The sequence below is a fragment of the Moschus berezovskii genome, chromosome 4, assembly GCF_049115385.1.
Source record: "Moschus berezovskii isolate FMDL1 chromosome 4, NW_MosBer_1.0, whole genome shotgun sequence".
NCBI classification, from domain to species: Eukaryota; Metazoa; Chordata; class Mammalia; order Artiodactyla; family Moschidae; genus Moschus; species Moschus berezovskii.
In genome coordinates, this window is record NC_142463.1 from 103,486,001 (window position 1) to 103,498,968 (window position 12,968).

Here is a 12,968-nt window from a genome sequence, read left to right on the forward strand (position 1 = left end):
GGTCTCCCGCACTGCAGACGGATGCTCTCCCATCTGAACCAGCAGGGACGCCCCTAAGGCCACATAAGGACAGAGCTATTTTTACAACCCAGAATTTGTGCACCTGAGCACAGCTTAGTCGGGTCTTTCTTCTCAAAAGTGGGTGTGTCAAGATTTCTCGGCTGTAGGGATGCGAAGAAGACCAAGAAGAGGAGAGAAGGCAAGAGAGGGAGGGGGGAAGGGTAAAAGCACAAATTCTTGTATTCTCTCCTTCCTCCCCTCTCCTTAGGCCTCCTTCATTCTTGGCTTTGCCCGCCCTCTGCCTCCTTCCCCACTCTACCGCCCGACCGAAGCAATGTTCACCTCTAGGGATCCTGGCCCAAGTCCCCTGGGAGGTCTCAATGCCCTCCTCCCAAACCCGCCTTCCCTGCTTGGTTTTCGCCCTTTCCCGCTCCCGGGTGGACCCCACAGAACGCAGCCTACCCAGCTGGGCGCTCCACGGGGCAGGCCGTGCTCCCCAGACCTTTCCGTTGCCCGCCCAGTGGGGTGCCGCGAAATCCAAAATCCGGGATAAAGGCTTTTAAAACAGAACTGTTCACTTCGAAAACTATTCCGTATTTCCATTCTCAGGGGTCTTCATGGGACGAAGGGCTAAAGACGACAATGTGTTCATCCCAGTCCCGGAGCGTCCCAGAGAGTGCCAGCCTCTGTCCTGGGCGTGCTGGCACAGGGCGACCATCCCCGCGGCCAAGGCGCTTAGCCGCTAAGTCCTGTCCGACCCTTTGCCACTCCGCGGACTTAGCCCGCCAGGTTCCTCTGTCCATGGGGATTCTCCAGGCAAGAATACTGGAGTGGGTTGCATGCCCTCCTCCAGGGGATCTTCCCAAACCAGAGATTGAACCCGGGTGTCCTGTATTGCAGGCGGATTCTTACCGTCTGAGCCCCCAGGGAAGCCCACTCTGGTGGAAACCGCCTGGTGGACACAGGAAACCGAAGCACAACCTCGGCGCAGGAGGCCTTGGCCAGGGTGGGCAAACTCTCATTCATTGGGTGTAGGCGAGGAAACGCGAAGAGCCATCATGGGAGCCCACCGGGTGTTTAGCTGTCCTTGGATCTATTTCGGTTCAAGCCCGGAAGGTTCGAGCCCTGGATCCCAGTTTCTCTGGGGGTGCTGGCGTCTGTGGCGTGTAGGGGGCAGGGAAATGGCACCGTATCCCTGAGGGCCAGAGGGCTTAACCCGGGAATGAGTGTCTGCTCCATGCGGAGTCCGAAAGAAGCCCGCACCGCTGTCTCTGTGGCGCAATCGGTTAGCGCGTTCGGCTGTTAACCGAAAGGTTGGTGGTTCGAGCCCACCCAGGGACGGGGGGGTGAGGCTTTTGGAGAACACCAAAGACACTCCCTTTTGCCAGGAGGACACCGGACAAGTGCGGCGGCGGACGGGCTTGCAGAGAAAGGGCACAGGAGGCAGGAGCAGAGGAGCAGCGGGGAGCGCGGGCCCCGGGTGGACGGGAAGCGGAGCTCATTCCCGAGAGCGCAGAGCGCGGACCGCCGGCGCCGAGAAAAGGGCCCCCGAGGCGCGGGTCCGCGGCCCGGGAGCGGCGGCGTCCACACCGCCGGGCTGCGGGCTCTCCCGGGCCTCGGGCGCACCCACCATCCCCGCCTCCGGCGGCTTCCTGCGGGGGCTGGGGGGTCGGTGGCGGCGAGCCCCCAACTGACGACTCCGCGTTGGGTGCGGGACCCCGAAGGCAGCCCGTGGGGGCCCGAGGGGCCTCACTTCAGGGGAGAGGAGGAACCCTAAAGCAGGGCCCTCGGGAGCCGCCGTCTCCGTGCCCGAGAGCGCCTGGGGCTCCAGGTTCCTCGCTGAGTGTTAAGCGTCGGTGCTGCGGTTACTGGTGGCGGGACGGCGGCACTTCACGGAGACGGTGCTCAGGGAGCAGAGCGTGTCCCGTTTCCGTAGTGTAGTGGTTATCACGTTCGCCTCACACGCGAAAGGTCCCCGGTTCGAAACCGGGCGGAAACACGCTGCCTCCTCCTTTTTTCCTCCCTGAGATGTGCGTTCTCACTGGCAAAACCAACAGGCGCGAAAGGCACGGGGTGAGGCAGGGGACGCAGCTGTAGCAAGAGTTGCCGGCCCCCGGGAAGTCTATCTATTCCGCGCTCGGAGAGGCCCCGGAGCCAGGGCAGAGATCTGGAGGTGGACGCATCCGCTCATCACCCGCCACTCATCACCGAGCCAGACTCCCAAGAAAACCGAGGATCACAAAGAGAGCAAGACCTGGGCTCGGCAGCCCGCAGCGCTAGCGCTGGACCAGGAGGGACCCAGTCCGCTACTTGGTGTCCTTGCCCCAGAGCAATAGCGCCGCCCAGGAAAGGAGAGGTGAAGGGCGATGAGCAGCGGGGGCAGGGCTGGCAGCCTTGCACGGCTGCACACAGCCCTGGGCCGCTGCGACGGTGCCTTTCCAGCTTTCTGACTTTCTGAAGGGTCATCTAACACTCACCTTTCACCTGGAGAAGCTAAATAACAACTTTGTCCACAGCTCCCTGGTGGTCTGGTGGCTAGGATTCGGCGCTTTCACCGCCGCGGCCCGGGTTCGATTCCCGGTCAGGGAAAGCTTTCCTTCTTCCAGCGTGTCTGCACTCACACAAGTGTCTGCCTTCCTGCCCAGATCGGAACTGCATTTTGCTTAAAGGTCCAGCGCAGAACATTTCTGCACAGAGTTTCTAAATGCTGCTGAGACCGGGCCTCAGGCTCCTGGACCTCAGGTTGACTGTTGGAGCTGAGATGCCATCAGCAGCCTGGGCTGGCCAGCTCTGGCCTCCACTCTTTTCTCCTGGCATGGTCAACCCTGAGTCTTACTTGACCGAGTTTCCATTCAAAGAGAATGTGAGGCTTCAGTTCCCAAAATTCATGAAAATCCAAAACCAAAAGCTTTTGTAAGATACTACAAGTTTGCAAGCATACGAACATCGTATATTCTGTACCTAAGTGCCCAGTTAACATCACAGTCTTTTTTAAGTAAGAGTTATGACATCACTTGATAGTAACGTGCCGATATCTCGGGACTGTTCCTTTCCTTTGGCGTCCCTCTCAAAGCTAACTTCTGTGGGACCTGTCTTCCAAGGCCAGGGAACAGCTTTACCGTCCGGAAGGGGGCCCTCTTGGCCCTTGAGGAACCTGAAGCCCGTTCTCTCTAGGATGTAGAGAAGGGACGTGAGTGTTCGTCGCTCAGTCCTTTGGGGCTTTCTGCCACCCCTGGGACGGTAGCATTCCTCTGTCCGTGGCATTACTGCAGGCAAGAATACTGGAGTGGGTTGCCATTTCCTTCTCCAGGGGATCGTCCCAGCCCAGGTCTCCTGTATTGCAGGCCGATTGTTTACCGTCTGAGCCGCCAGCGAAGCCCAAAACAAACAAGACCATAATGCATTGGCCGGGAATCGAACCCGGGTCTCCCGCGTGGGAGGCGAGAATTCTACCACTGAACCACCAATGCCGCTACTCGGGGCGTATCGCACGGATAGCCTGCTGCTGCTGCTGCTTAGTCACTTCAGTCGTGTCCGACTCTGTGTGACCCCATAGACGGAAGCCCACCAGGCTCCCCCGTCCCCGGGATTCTCCAGGCAAGAACACTGGAGTGGGTTGCCATTTCCTTCTCCAATGTGTGAAAGTGAAAAGTGAAAGTGAAGTCGCTCAGCCTAGATGGAGTTTTATTCAGGTCTTTCTCAAGTGCAGGCCGCTCATGCCCTGTGCTTGCAGGACGGTCTAGGCTTTCGCCCTCCGCCCTCCGCGGCACTGGCTGCCCTCTGGCCTCTGGCCTCCTGCGGGTTGCTTTGGCGGGCAATCAGGTGTGCTTTGCATTCGTCTGAGTGGGGGAACCGCCTGGTGCTCGTGCTCACTGGCTCAGTCTTGTCCAACTCTTTGCGACCCCTTGGACTCTAGCCCACCAGGCTCCTCTGTCCTTGGGATTTCCACGCTCCTTTGCTAGAAACCCATCGAGGCAGTACGGCTGCCCCCTTGGCTCTGGCCTGGCTCCCTGTGCCCTGCAGGGAGCATCAAGTGTTCGTTCTGTCAGGACACAGAGCTGAAGACTCCTTGCCTGTGGTTGGAGGATGAGAGAACCAGATGGGAAATGCTGCAAAGGGAGGGGAACATTCTCAAAAGCTTCCCAGAACTGCTGTGTGGGTGCTGTCGGTTGGGTGGCTGCCCTATGACAACAATGCTTCCTCTTGTGTTCTGGCCCTGACCCAGTCCCAGGTCCAGTCTGAATTCAAGCACCCTGCTTTCCCACACATAGTTCATTCTGCCTCTCTCTAAAGCGGAGTTCTGAACCACCTTTTCCATCTCAGTGAATAGCAGCCATGTGGGTCTTTTCTTTTTTTTTTCCCTTTGTTTTGCTGAAATGTACCTCAGGAATATAAAAAAAGGTTTAGCTTTAGAAAAATTAGTGCTCTCCATGCTACAAACAAGAATAAAATTCAAGTTGATAATAAGGATGAATCTCGAATACTTTTACACTCCTGAAAATTCTAATAATTGATGTAGAATTGCACAGAAAGTATTTGTCCAGTCATGCTCCCAGAGATGACTCCTGGTATGCACCACACTGCTTTAATAATTTTGGTCTAAAAACTACTTCATGGTGACTTTCAGATTTATTATTATTTATAAAGTTAAAAATGATGTATCCCAGTGAATTAAACATACCATATAATATCTTTTAGATCAGGATTATGTCTTTTGAGTCTCGAAATCATAGTGACTTAATTATTCCCCTTTCAATTTGGGCTCAGTGTTTTTAGCTATCATGTAATATGTGACTCGAAATGGCAACCCACTCCAGTGTTCTTGCCTGGAGAATCCCAGGGACGGGGGAGCCTGATGGGCTGCCGTCTATGGGGTCGCACAGAGTCGGACACGACTGAAGTGACTTAGCAGCAGCAGCAGCAAGCACCATTTATCTGCCACGATTCAGCTCAATTTACGATTTTAAGATCTATCATTAATTTTAAGTTCTTTGACTGATATTAAATTGGTTGAATTAATATATAATCTCTGTCTGGAGAATTTCTAATTAAGGTAGAAATAACAAAACACTCTTTAAATATAATGCTGTCCATATTTTTATAGATTATATATAGAGGGCCTATAGCTTAACAGCTAAAGAGAATGTGTGGGTACCTTTAGGAGATGTTCCTGAATGTAGCCATAATGTCACTTGAAGAAGAGTACAACACATGGACTCTAAGTAAGGACCTGTTGCTTACCTGAGGGACTCCTTTATTTTTAAAAACAATTCCTGATTCTTAGTTACCTGCCTTCTAGATCTCAAGTCACCATTTTCCCATGTGCTATGTAACTCTTTTCTTACTCACTGCTGGGCTCCTTAGGCGCTGGCAGGCAGATGACCCTGAGAACATGGCAGGTTGTTCTCCTGCTGTGATTTTTATTTGTATCTGTGTGTGTGTCAGATTCTTATTTTTGATGCCTCCTGGTGTGAATGCACCAAGGACTGGGACCTTGACTTCGCTCCTGATACAGCGGTTTTCCTGGAGAAGGGCCTGGTACCTGGTGAGCACCTCGTAAGTGCTTGCTGACTGAAGGGCTCCTAATGCACAGTTGCGGAAAACTGATGAGGAGGACAGAAAGTGGGTAAGATCCACAGCAGCCTAGAGTATAAGGGACAGAGAGAGACCGAAGGGCACACACTCCAAGAGGGAGAGAGAGGGGCAGAGAGAGATGTCCTAGAACCCAGAGACATCCTAGACGGAGTACGGAAAATCCAAAGAGCTCTTGCTTCCTCCTGACCTTCCACTGAGGAATCAGTGGAAGGTGAACCTATAACTCTAAGGATCCAGGTTGGCACAAGATGTACTATTGGTGCAGGATTCTGTAGCTTGCACCAATTTGTCTCACATGAGATAATTTTTGCAGATGAAGCCACGTACTGTCGAGATATCAAATGGAGACAGTCTCGGGCTTACAAATGCACCCGTATACCGGAGGGAGACCGCTCATTAGAATGTGTTCATCCAACCAAAGCCAAAATGCAACTCATCAAGGGAAGGGAAGAGGACGAATGTCTGGGACCAGTGGGCTTTTTTTTTTTTTTTTTAACCCCTGTAATCCATAAGCTGCTCTGCAAGAGGCTCTCCAGAGTCATTCTGGCTGGTCTTCTCTGGACTCCATGACTTGGTCACCACTGAAAACAGTTACAATTATTAGAATACTTTCCAACCAGCTTGGAAGTTTAGCTGCTGGGTATGTGCAATCTCTGGGAAATGAACACATTGTCTTTTCATGGTACCTCCCACTACGTTGTGTCAGTAGGGCACAAATTCCCTTGTCAGAGTAACAGACGTGTATTGACAATTTCTTGTGATGGCAAGACCATGAAGAAAAAGACTCTTTCCTTGAGTCGGCAAAATACATTGGAATATAAATTAGCACATCTAATTAGGGAAAACTAAGAACATAAAGAGATGCCTTCCGTTTCTAGCAAAGGTACAGTGACAGAAATCAGATTAACCCACCTTCCTAAATCTCACTCTCCTGCTTTGTCCCACTCCCAAAGGGACAAAAAGACAAAAAAACATGAAATACTAGCTTCTAAGACACTGGAAATCAGGCAGCAAAGGATAGCAAGCCCTGAGAGGTGAGAAACAAACAAGATGAGTCTTGCCATGGGCCCAGCTTCCTGCTTTCAGTGAGTTCCCAGGCTGGGCACCGAGAGGAGGATTTCAGGTCAATCCATTGGACTCAAGAAGCTGAGTGTTTGTGGAGAGCAAGGCAGCTAGAGTTCACACGACAAAGATCCAGGGATTTTTATTTGCAAAGCAGAAGTAGAGACATAGATGTAGAGAACAAAGGTATGGAAATCAAGGGGGAAAGGGGAATTGGAGGAATTTGGAAGTTAGGATTTACCTATATAGGCTGTTGATGCTATGTATACAGTAAATAACAGATGGGAACCTACTCTATGGCATAGGGAACTCCTGGATGCTCTGTGGTTACCTAAGTGAGAAGGAAATCCCAAAAAGAGGGGATATATGTATATGTATAGCTGATTCACTTTGCCATTATCCCAACATCGTAAAACAGCTATACTTCAATCAAAGTTAATAATAATAATATAAAAAAGAAATATGAAGAAAGGTTAGTGATGAGAGAGAGTGGCAGAGAGAGAGAATGCTGGGATATGAAAGGGTCTCCCTCAAGTACTCAGCAGAGTAATGATCCGGGTATCCTGATGAAGAAAGTGCCTGAGGCCAAGGAAAGAAAGTTTTAAAAAGATCCTGGTGCTCACACAGGACAAGCAATTGTATTCGGTGCCCCCAGACAGAATGGACTACTCCTAACTCATGGGCCATTGGGAAGAACATTCAGAAAACTCTTGTTACAGTGTGGGGAAGAAGCAACTCTAGACTGACCTACCTAAAAAATCAGGAAAGGAAGATCCAAAGGGATCAAACCATTTACACATCACTCAAATGTACCCCAGATAAAACTCAAGAAGATTCGTAGGAATACCGAAATAGCCAGTGCCCCAAACGGGAAACTTTGACAATGCTTGGCCTCCAATCAAAGGATGCCAGTCATGCAAAGAGGCAGGAAAATGACTGGTAAGGAGGAGACTAATGAATGCATGAATGAATCAGTCAATCAAATTGAACCAGAAGGGACACAATGTAAAAATCTGCACAGAAGACTTTAACAGTTATCATGACGGTATACATATGTCCAAAATGTTAATTAGAAACACAGAACATACAAAAATGGCCAAACAAAATCAAACTTTAGAGCTGAAATCTATAACATTCCAATGCAATAAATTCACCAGATGAAGAGCAGATTAGACATGGCAGAAAACAACAAAAACAAGATTATGGAACACACAGCAATGAAAAACTAACTGTTCACAATATCCCAGTGGACACTCACTGTCAAAATAAAATGCTTTTAATGAACATAGTGTCATTGAATAGTTGTTGTTTTTCAGTTACTAACTCGTGTTTGACTCTTTGTGACTCCATTGACTGCAGCACTCCAGGCCTCCCTGTCCCTCACCATCTCTCAGAGTTTGCCCAAGTTCGTGTTCATTGAATCGGTGATGCCATCCGACCATCTCATCCTCTGTTGCCCTTTTCTCCTTCTGCCTTCAACCCTTCCCAGCATCAGGGACTTCTCCAAGGAGTCTGCTCTTCTCATCAGGTGGCCAAAGTACTGGAGTTTCACCATCATCCTTCCAATGAGTATTCAGGGTTGATTTCCTTTAGGATTGCTGGTTTGATCTCCTCACCGTCCAAGGGACTTTCAAGAGTCTTCTCTAGCACCACAGTTCAAAAGCATCAGTTCTTCAACATTCTGCCTTCTTTATCGCCCAACTCTCACACTGGTACATGACTACAAGAAAGATTACAGCTCTGACTATATGGACCTTTGTGTGCAAAATGATATCTTTGCTTTTTAATACACTGTCTAGGTTTGTTATAGCTTTCCTTCCAAGAATCAAGTGTCTTCTGATTTCACGGCTGCAGTCACCATCCGCAGTGATTTTAGAGCCCAAGAACAGAGAATTTGTCAGTGCTTCCACATTTTCCCCTTCTATTTGCCATGAAGTGATGGGGCTGGATGCCATGATTTTGGTTTTTTTAATACTGAGTTTTAAGCTGGCTTTTTCACTCTCTTCTTTCACTCTCATCCGGAGGCTCTTCAGTTCCTCTTTGCTTTCGGCCGCTAGAGTGGTGTCACCTGCGTACCTGAGGTTCCTGAGAGTTCCCCCAGCAATCTTGATTCCAGCTCGTAACTCATCCAGCCTGGCATTTCCCCTGATGTTGTGCTATGCATACAAGCCAAAGAAATAGGGTGACAGTAAGCAGCCTAGTTGGACTCCTTTCTCGGTTTTGAACCAGTCAGTTGATCCATACAAGGTTCTAACTCTTGCTTCTGGACCCGCACACAGGTTTCTCAGGAGACAGGTAAGGTGGTCTGGTATTCCCATCTCTTTTAGAGTGTTCCACAGTTTGTTATGATCCACACAGTCAAAGGTTTTAGTGCAGTGAAAGACACAGAAGTAGATGTTTTTGCTGCCATTCCCTTGCTTTGTCTATGGATCCGGCAAATGTTTGTAATTCGATCTCTGCTTCCTCTGCCTCTTCTAAACCCAGCTTGTACATCTGGAATTTCTCGATTCAAGTTGAACGCTGAAGCCTAGCTTGAAGGCTTTTGAGCATAACCTTACTAGCATGGGAAGTGAGCACAACTGTCCAGTACTTTGAATGTTCTTCAGCACTGCCCATCGAATGGTAGCACATCGTTGAAAGACCTGATACGCGGGTGACTGATGCTCCCGAAAATACCCAGGGACAAGAAACAGTTTTTGGAGGAACAATGTCAGATAATTCCAGTCACAGTAAAGATTATAAACCCACCGATCCAAGGAGCCAAATGAACAAAATGAACGAGCACAACAGCACGGAAAAAAACACATCTAGTCGCATGGTAATTAAAGTGCTCAAAGCCATTGAAAAAACATATAGTCCCCGAGGGACCAGAGGAAAAAGACCAGGTACATATAGAAACGAAAGTACACATGACAGAGTTCATCAGAAGCATAGAAGTGAGGGACTTCCTGGGTGGTCCAGTGATGAAGACTTTGCCTTCTTGGTGTGAGTTGGATCCCTGGTTGGAGAGCTAAGACCCCACAGGCCTCATTGCAAAAAAAGAAAAAAAAAATCAAAACATGAAACAGAAGGCATATTGTAACAAATTTAATAAAGACTAAAAAGAGAGAGAGGAGGCGAGAGATGCATGGAAGTGATAAGACAGTGGAGCAGCCTCTTCAAAGGACGGAAGCCAAAAACGTCAAGGCGGCATTCTATCACTACCCACCTTTAATGTCCTTCAGTATGAAGGTGCATGATGACCATTCCAGACATACAAATGCTGAAAGACTTCAGCAGCAGCAGACCCACTGTACAAGGAATGCTAAAGGGATCCTCCAGGAAGAACACCACCAGATGGAAATCTGGAAGTACAGGGATGAAGGCAAAGAGAAATGGTATCTGTATGGGGAAAATAAAAGATTTTAAATATAAATCTCTACAGAAATATGCAACTGAACAAAAAACAGAACCGTGGATTTGTTACATGCTCAGTAAAGGAGAAACGGAGAGAAATACGGTTACCGGATTCACTGCTTCAGGAAATTCTGGACTCCCTGTGGCCTGGCAAACCTCCCGTGCACCAAAGACGCCGGACAGGAGGGTAGCAGTAGAGGAGCCCTTCTGCCTTTCCCGGAAAGGTTGCGCAGCGTAGAAAGAACCACAACGCTTTGGAGCGTTTCAAGGAAGGCTTTCCCAAGGAATGTTTAGAACAGCCAACCTTTCCGTGAACAGCCAAAGGCACTAATAGATAGCGCCACAGAGACACGCTCGAGTAAGGTAATGACCCGCTTCCACGACCGGTGGAGCCACACACATTTCCGAGGGCAGAAACGCGCCAGAGACGCCCCGGGCCGGAGCCGAGGGGGCCAGAGGGAAGTTCAACGCCGGGTGGGCTCCGAACTGGTTCTTTCGGGTCTTTGCTCCGCCTTCACGCCACCTTCTGCACCGCGGGTGTTGCCCTCCCTCGGCTCGGCCGCGGTCGGTGGGGCGGGAGCCGGAACCAGCTAATGGGGAAGGGCGATCCAAAGGGACGACTGCGAAGAGCTGGAAAGGAAGCCGGCGAGGTGGGGACGAGGACAGCCAGACGTCCCAGAAGGAACGCGCCGGATCTGGGGAGTTTGGTGTGCTTTTGTTTCGTTTTGTCATACGATATCGGCATTGAGAGAAAGAGCGGGGAAACCGACGCTCGAGCATGAAAGAAAACGAATACCTGCCGTTCCCAAGAGTAAAGCAGCGCAACGATCGAAATCATTTTACGTCAAAGGACGCACATTAAAGGCTGTTCTCATCGCCTGGTATGTGGCGCGCCGTGATCGTATAGTGGTTAGTACTCTGCGTTGTGGCCGCAGCAACCTCGGTTCGAATCCGAGTCACGGCACGGCATCCGTGTTACGCGAGGCGTCTGGCTTCTTTTTTCTTCAACACGGTTATGGTCTACACTGGGTTCTCCAACATGTGACTGCCCATTCTATCCAAAAAGAAAATTATGAGGGTGTATTCACAGAACAAGATGCACAAGTCATCAATGAACAGGTATTTGATGTGAAATAATCACCAAGATCGAGACGTACACAATTTTTTATCAACCAGGTATGGAAGATACACTTTGATACATGGATGAAGCCCTTTGACACGTTTTCCAGGTAATGCCTATCCAGCCCCTGCTACTTTAAACTATTGAGTCTGTCCTTTCCTCAATTCACCCGAATGAACATAGACATTTTACTGTCTAGGGGTTATCGAGCAGACATTCTGAATCAATTTCACCCTAGTAGGGAAATCACAGAGGTCAGAACGCCAGGAAGACAACGGACAAGACGTTCCATTGGAGAAAGCATCTTCGAGATCACCGTATCTCTGCTGCCAGCTAACTATGAGCATGGACCCCTCGGGCCACCATCTTTCACTCAGGGTCAACCTCCTCCCCTCTCCCACCCTTACCAAATCACTCCCTGCAAAGTAATTCTAGCAAAGATCTCCCAGTCCTCCCGCCCCGCCCCACACAGGCAGAGCACACACGCACCCTCACCCACCAGGCTCACCGCCTTTCCTCAGCTCTTCCGGAACCACACACACGCACAGCCACTGTTGCTGCCTCATCTACCGCTGCCTCTGCAGGCTCGGTCCACACCCCAGGCCCCCATCCACCAGCCCCGCTCCCTCGCTCACCTCTTGCCCTACCGTGGAGGTAACATTTGTCCTAACAGGTCTTCTGAGCGAGTTTCCAAGGGAAAAGGGAAAACGTGCCCACTGCCTGGTAGAGACCACAGGGATTCCAAACAACAGCAGCTGGAGAGTCAGGGCATTTCCCTGGATCACCATCGTATTGACAGTCTGATGTTGATTTTTACATGAACCATCTGCTTATGCTGCTGATAAGTTTTCCCTTTATGGTAGTGTGACGAAGTGGCTATTCAAAGTTTTCAGGGAAATGAATGTGAATGAATAGGTTGAAAGAGAATATGTTAAAAACACGTTCTGCACTTGCTCAGCTGGAAGTGGGTGGAGATGGTAAAAGCCTGGGAGGCTGGGCATGTCCACCATTGCTGGGCCAGTCATTGGATCTAAACCTGTCGACGCTGCGAATACCCTGGGCCTGGCTGGGTCTCTGTCTCTGAGAGGCACTTAGGAAAATCCATCTACACCTCCGCGACGGACCACGGCACCTGGCTCCCCTTTCCTGTGAAGCCTAAGCCGGGGATCACAAAGGTAGTATTTTAATGACCAGACGCTATAAGAAAATACTCTTGACTTGTTTACTCAATCGGGAAACGAACGTCACACTTCTAAGGAGATATCATTACACAGCCTCCAGCATGACTGCTTTTTTAAAAATTCGTACACCAAATGCCGACAAATGTGCAGCAATTGTACCTGTAGTAGTCAGTTCAAAATCATTCTAGAAGACTGTTGGCAGTTTCTAATACAGTTAATCTTGTACCTACTTCATGACCCAGCAATTGTAGTACTTCTGTGAATGCACAAATATACAAAATGTTGGTATGGGCTATTCATCAAGAACACCAGTTAACACCACAAAATCCCAACAAAATTACTCCAATAATAGCAAAATTAATGAAATATGCATAACACTACGAAGATGGTTACTGAACAACATGTCACATGAAAGCAAAGTCAGTTACCAAAAACGTAGCTTCCTTCATCAGAGCAGGCAACGGTACACTATTGCAGTGGTCCTCAGACTAGTAATACAACAAGCGATCTAGTGCAGGAATTGCCTGGAAAGTGGCTCAAGTGACATTTCAAGGATGGGGGAAATTTTCTACAACTTGATCTGGGTGCTGACTACATTTGCAAAAATTCAACCA

The 12,968-nt window shown here is 49.5% G+C and overlaps 4 non-coding genes across 4 annotated transcripts; 3 read left to right on the forward strand and 1 right to left on the reverse strand.

Moving 5' to 3' along the window:
• Positions 1-1,267: 1,267 nt before the first annotated feature.
• TRNAN-GUU (transfer RNA asparagine (anticodon GUU)) lies at positions 1,268-1,341 on the forward strand. Its single transcript has one exon. It is a non-coding gene; the product is annotated as a tRNA-Asn (tRNA).
• Positions 1,342-1,926: 585 nt separating this feature from the next.
• On the forward strand, positions 1,927-1,999 carry TRNAV-CAC (transfer RNA valine (anticodon CAC)). The gene has a single exon. It is a non-coding gene; the product is annotated as a tRNA-Val (tRNA).
• Positions 2,000-3,399: 1,400 nt separating this feature from the next.
• On the reverse strand, positions 3,400-3,470 carry TRNAG-CCC (transfer RNA glycine (anticodon CCC)). The gene has a single exon. It is a non-coding gene; the product is annotated as a tRNA-Gly (tRNA).
• Positions 3,471-10,945: 7,475 nt separating this feature from the next.
• On the forward strand, positions 10,946-11,017 carry TRNAH-GUG (transfer RNA histidin (anticodon GUG)). Its single transcript has one exon. It is a non-coding gene; the product is annotated as a tRNA-His (tRNA).
• Positions 11,018-12,968: the final 1,951 nt, after the last annotated feature.